Raw genomic sequence first — 6,523 nt, forward strand, 5'->3', positions numbered from 1 at the left:
CGAATTAATCTTGTTGCAATAAGTAGAATGAATATAGATCATGCATGTGCAGAGTTAAAATTTTTATAATTTTGGAGCCTTGGTAATGTGTGAGTGATGTGGAGGGGAGGAACATTGTAGAGACTTTGTAACCAGGATTAGTGTTAGGAGAACAAATATAAAATATTAATAAGAAATGAAAGAATACAGAGCCGTCTGTTTGCTTATCAGGCTTGACAACAGGATTGAGAGGTTGATGAAAAAAAGTTCCTGGGTCCTCTGTATAGAGACAGCAAACTATTGATATCTCCAAGATGCTGATCAGAGAGGGATGTTGATAAAGGCAAAAAGAATGGGGTAAAGGTACATTTATACAAGAAAGGAACACTGGATTTTTAGGGCAACCTCTCAGAATGTCTTTTCTTTGACCTGTAGTCAGAAAAATCAATTGGACTCGATATCTTTACTTATAGCATAGTAACATCAACTCAGAATTCTTAAGAAAATCAAATGAGATGAGTGTACATGAAAGTGCATTGAAAATCTAAAACCCCATACAAATGAAAAGGATTTGCTGAAGCCAAAGGCAACAATATTTAAGATAACTTTTGTTAAAATTGATTTTTTAAATGATACAGGAATAAGCCTTATATATTGCTTTAAAGTAACTGGTTCTGTCTTAAAATGATCAAAACAATTAATCTAAAACGTTTGTCATAGGAGATTAAAATAATACCCTGAGTGTTGCATGTTATAAAATTTATGGATATGCTTTCATTCTGTGTACTCAACAGTCACCTAAAAAACCTGAATTCAATTACTTCTAACTCCACCAGCCTTCTATATCTTACTGCTTCTGTTATGCAATGTTTATATGAACTATTTTTCTTATCATTTTTTTGTGCTACTTGAAAGTAAGTCCTTCATGATGAGAATTATTTGCTCTGTTGGTCGACATGGATATTGATAGAGCATAAAGCCAGTTGACACATAATTTTTGAACATTGATATGTTCCCCTTGTTATCTTAAGTAGAGAAGGAAAGAACATAACTCACCCTAATAGTTTTTGCTCTAGCATTATGGAACCCAGATCTGAATGAACATACAGAAAAATGAGAAATTTTAAAAATGATCTAGAATTTTATTAACAAAACTAACATTCACTCGTGAAATATACGTTGAGTGCCTGCTCTGTGAAGGCACTGTGCTAAGTCCTATTTGATACCCTAATAGAATCTGGTCACTGCTTTGGAGAGCTTACAAAAAAATTAAGAAGATAAATATCTTTTTAAAAAAATCAACTTAATTTGTTTTTTCTTTACAGCATTCCGTTTCAAGTTCTGGTTCAGATTATTTGGGAGGATGGGATGAAAACAAGTTATACTGAGAGAGATAGTGGTATGGGCAGGTGGTTGTGAATTACTGTTCCTGAATCTTTCTAGTTTATGTGCACATATCTCTTTTTCTCCATTTAATTCTCCTGATCTGTATAACTCCTCACTGACTCATTTAATTTTAGAGATAATTTTAAAATGAATATTCTACAAATGTAGAAGATAGTGTCTTTGATAAGTGTTGCTGGGAAAGCTGGATGGTTACATGTGAAATAATGAAATTGGTTGATTTTATCTTGCACAATATACAAAATGACTCAAAAGGGCTTAATGACTTAAACATAAGATCTGGAAACGTTAAAAATCCTAAAAGAAAATATAGGGGGAGATCTTCTTGACATTGGCCTTGGCAGTGATTTCGTGGATATGACACCAAAAGCACAGGCAACAAATGCAAAAATAGAAAAGTGAAATTACATTAAAATAAAAAGTTTTTGCATATCAAAATAAACCACCAACTAAATGAAAGGGTAATGCTATGCTATGGGAGAAAATATTTGTAAACCATACACCTGATAAAGGACTAATATCTAAAATATGTAAGGACTTCCTAAACTCAACAGAAAACACTAAGTAAATAAAACAATCTGATTTAAAAAAAAAAAAAGGGCAAATAATTGAATAGACATTTCTCCTAAGAAGACATACAAATGGCCAATAGGTATATAAAAAGGTGCTCAGCATTACTATTCATCAATAAAATGCAAATGAAGACCACAATGAGATGTCTGTCCCCTCACACCTGCTAGGATGGCTATAATGATAGATGATAGATAGATAGATAGATAGATAGATAGATAGATAGATAGAACAAGTGTTAGTGGAAAAGAACAGGGGACCCTCGTGCACTAACGACAGAGATATTGTAAACTGGTACAGCCACTATGGAAAACAAGTGTGAAGTTTCCTCAAAAAGGTAAAAGTAGAACTACCATATGATTCAGCAATCCTGCTTTGGGTATATATATCCAAAGGAATTGAAATCGTGATGTCAAAGAGATATCTGAAATTCCATGTTCATTGCAACATTATTCCCAATAGTTAAGAGAGGGAAGCGACATAAATGTTTTTGATGACTGAATGGATAAATAAAATGCAATATATATCACACTCATATTGGAATATTATTCAGTCTTTAAAAAGAAGGAAATCCCGCCATTTGTGACAACATGGATGAACCTGGAGAATACTATACTAAATGAAATTAGCCAGACACAGAAGGACAAGTAACTACATGATACTAATTAGATGCAGAATCTAAAAAGAGTCAAACTCATAGCACCAGAGGGTAGGATGCTGGTTGCCAGTGGCTGAGGAGGAGGAGAAATAGGGAGATTTGAGTCAAAGGGTACTAAGTCTCAGTTACACAAGATGAATAAGTCCTAGAGATCTACTATATAGCATAGTGTCTATAGTTAGCAGTCCTGTATTACATACTTAAAAATTTGCTAGGAGGATAGATCTTAAGACAAGTGTGTGATCACAAAAAATAGAGGTCAGTAAAAAACTTTTGGAGGTGAGGAATATGCATATAACATAGCTTGTGGTCATGATTTCATGGGTATATACTTATCTCCAAACTTATCAAGCTGTATGCATTAAATATATAAAGCTTTCTCTATGTCCATCATACCTCAATAAAGTAGTTTTTTAAAAAAAATCCTTGTTCTTAGAAGATTTCATTGAAGTAACTGAAGATATAGTTTTGAAGGGTGACATTATATAAAGTTAGCTCAGGTGTTTGCTTGATTGTGAGTTTTCTAAGGCAAAAATAGTACCTTACTCATCTTGTATCCCCAATAAATACCTAGTATATTATGAGTAATAAATAATTACTTTTAACTTTTGGGAAAAAAAGTGAAGATTTCCAAACTGAATGGAAACAGAGTCTTTTTCTTTTTCTTCCAAAAAGTATTTTGAAAGAAAAGAGATGAGTTTTCCTGAAGATGCATCTAATTGTTTGGCAATAATTTGTGGTCCTTCAAAAATAGGACTAATTATCATCATGCAGGCAGGGAAACTTAGGTGGCAATTTGTAATTTTTAGCAGCTTTTTACTTGCAGCATTTTAAAGTTGCCACAGCAGGAGGTAAAGTACAAAATCATGTTTATTTGAATAGAAATATTTAAAATGCTACATTATGGAATCACTGAAGTAGAGTTCAGGGGAAATAAATGTATCTGTCCTCTGTTTATGTTATTTAAACTTCAGATGTATTCCACATAATGGTGATGGGGATTTTGGTTCCTATAATAGTCTCTTAAATGTATGTGCATCTTAAATTAATATTCGCTTACAGATATAGTCTAATACACTGGCCAGTATGGTAGCCCCTCACCAGAGGTGGCTGTTGAGAGTTTGAGTAGTCTGAATCGAGATGTGCTATAAGTGTAAAAAAGACACTGGATTTAAAACAGGAAAATATAAAACAGCATATTAATAATTATTGTATTTCATGTTGAAATTATAACACTTTTTAATAAATTAAGTAAAATATATTAATAAAATTAATTTTATCTATTTCTTTTACCCTCTTAATATGGCTTTAAAAAGTTTAAGAGTATACATGTGGCTTACATTATCCTTCTATTGAATAGTACTGTCTAATAAGTACAGACTACAGTGGGATTTTTTTGTCCCCTTTAGAACACCATTTTTTATTACAGAAGCCTCTACTACAGAAGCCTGAGTAATAGTGATTTTAGTAACACTAGCTTAGGTTTGTATTCAACTTCTCATTTACAAAAACCATGAACGCCATTTTAAGAGAGCTGCTGGTACAGAGCTCAGCACTGTCCTGCGGCATATCATATACATAAAAAATTTATATATTCCACTTACTTGGAAAAAGATTTTGCCAAAGTTTACCAATATATTTAAGCTCAATAGTTACAAATAAAGTCAAATAGAAACAAAACAAGAGAGAGGAAGAATAGGTATCGTTCTGAGATAAAATGTTTAACCACTTAGCTCAAACTTTCTTACAGGAAGTAGAAGAAGACATACCAACATCTTCTTGGCCTTATAGTAGAGTAAAACCAAAATTTGGAATCATTCATTATTAGAAACTGAATTTCTTGCAAGGTAGCTTGTAAATCTTTCTGTATGGTGGTGGGGAGTGGGAGGTGGGATGGGGGGTGGTACAGCAGAGGAACCCTGGGAGGTGAGGAATATCAGGACACCTTAACAATGTACTACTGCTATATCTAGTTATCTCAGTGGTGACCCTACTTAGGTGGTCTTAGTTACGCATTTTCATCTTTGTTCTGAAATAATGGTGACATGGAGAGCAGTAGGAGACCTCTTCATCAAATTCCATACAGTATTTAAAAAATCACTGGGGGAAATTTTCAACAATACTATGGGTAACCAATAAATATAAGGACTGATTTAATCAAAACATAACCAAACCAATAAAAAAACGTAACCACTAGCTTCTGGTGGCAGGGCCTGGGGAAGGGGCAGCAGGTGCCAAGAGGAAGGTGGCAAGAGGTAGCCCCTAAAGCAGCCCAACAAGCAGGCCAAGGAGACAGATAAGATAAGGCCTATGAACAGAAACATCAAGAAGAACAGAAGAAATTTCAAGAACTAAAAGCAAAGGCTGTGGGCAGGGAAGTGCCTCCGGGCCACAGGTGGAATCAAGAAATCTGGCAAAAAGTAAGCTGTTCCTGGTGCTTGAGGCAATGGTAATCCTTAATTCCATTCCTGTTTAAACATCTAGATTCCCTGTCACAACATATGTTGCCACCAGTAGCTAGAATGAAGTGTTGTCTTAGATCTTGTTGGCCATTTAAGAATAAACTTTTTGTTAAATAATCATTAAAAAAAAAAAGAAAAAACCACATAACTTGAAGTCAATTGAAAGTTAAGCAGTACACATGGAGAACAATATTTTAGCAGTTTTAAAGAAAACCTGAAAATCTATTGAGATGGGTCACATATGAGAAGTCTTAAAAGTTACATATTGATTTTAGTCAAGTCTGAAAGAGATATAAAATTGAAGTGAGCAGAGGGAAGTAAGAAGAATGTGGTAGAAATAATGCAGGAGAGCCAGGTGAAGGCCAGAACTTCTCATAAATTCTGAAAAGAAGTTTAGATTTTACCCTAAATGTCAAGCCTGGAAGTACAGAAAATCATTTTATATTCCAAAACATCAGGCTGACTGCTCTGGGAGCCAAGAGAAAAATTAAGATAAAGTTCCTTTGGATATAGATATGAAGATGTGTTATAAATACTTGCACATAAGAGTTATGAAGCTCAGGGAATAGATCAGGGATAGATATGTAACTTTGCATATCAACATATAGAGAGTGCAAGAAATCTTCTGGGAGTACATATTAATAGAAAAAAAAAAAAACAAGGGGCCTGAGCTCTGGAATATTTGGGTTTCCCTTAGAGATGCTGAAACCAGAAAAGAGAATTGAGAAGTGGCAGTTTGTGGGGCAGAACAAAAACTGGGAGCATGATACCATGGATCACGGATGACAAGAGCCCATGTCAGGAATGGGGGGATTATCGAGTGTGCAAGAGGGGATGAGTAAGAAGAGAACATAGAGGCAGCCAGGTGATGTGTCCTCATTGAGGCCATGGTTGACTTTGACAAGGGGGGTTTCACTAGTGCAGATTAAGAGGCTGATTGGGAGGAGACAGAGTGGGTCCCGGAGGCACAATCGTGAACTTTTTCAAGACTTCTATTCAAGAAACAGCAACAGCAAGAGGAAATGATATTCACCCTGGAGCAGATGAATAAAGGACCTACATCTTCCACAGGAACAGACAGGGACAGGAGGATGGGAGCCTGAACATATATGTAAAGATTGGTCTTTTTTTTTTTCTTAAGATTTTATTTATGTATTCATGAAAGACCCAGAGAGAGAGAGAGAGAGGCAGAGACACAGGCAGTGGGCGAAGCAGGCTCCAGGCAGGGAGCCCGATGTGGGACTCGATCCTGGAGCCCAGGGCAGGCGCTCAACCACTGAGCCACCCAGGCGTCCCAGAAAAGATCGGTCTTAAAAGAAAGGTACACTTCATTCTTTGTCATAAGAAAGCAAGCAGGTCGTACCTGAAGGGATACTGGTGGGTGGCAGGCTTATTGGAGGAACTCTGAAGGCATTCCTCTCTTTTTCTTAAATGTTCTCAACAAAGTATA

At 35.4% G+C, this 6,523-nt stretch overlaps 1 pseudogene; it reads left to right on the top strand.

Annotated features, from left to right (window-relative positions):
- The first annotated feature begins 4,656 nt into the window (after nucleotides 1–4,656).
- LOC121495207 lies at nucleotides 4,657–5,035 on the top strand (annotated as a pseudogene).
- Nucleotides 5,036–6,523: the final 1,488 nt, after the last annotated feature.

This window comes from Vulpes lagopus, chromosome 7, assembly GCF_018345385.1.
Source record: "Vulpes lagopus strain Blue_001 chromosome 7, ASM1834538v1, whole genome shotgun sequence".
In the NCBI taxonomy this organism is placed as follows: Eukaryota; Metazoa; Chordata; class Mammalia; order Carnivora; family Canidae; genus Vulpes; species Vulpes lagopus.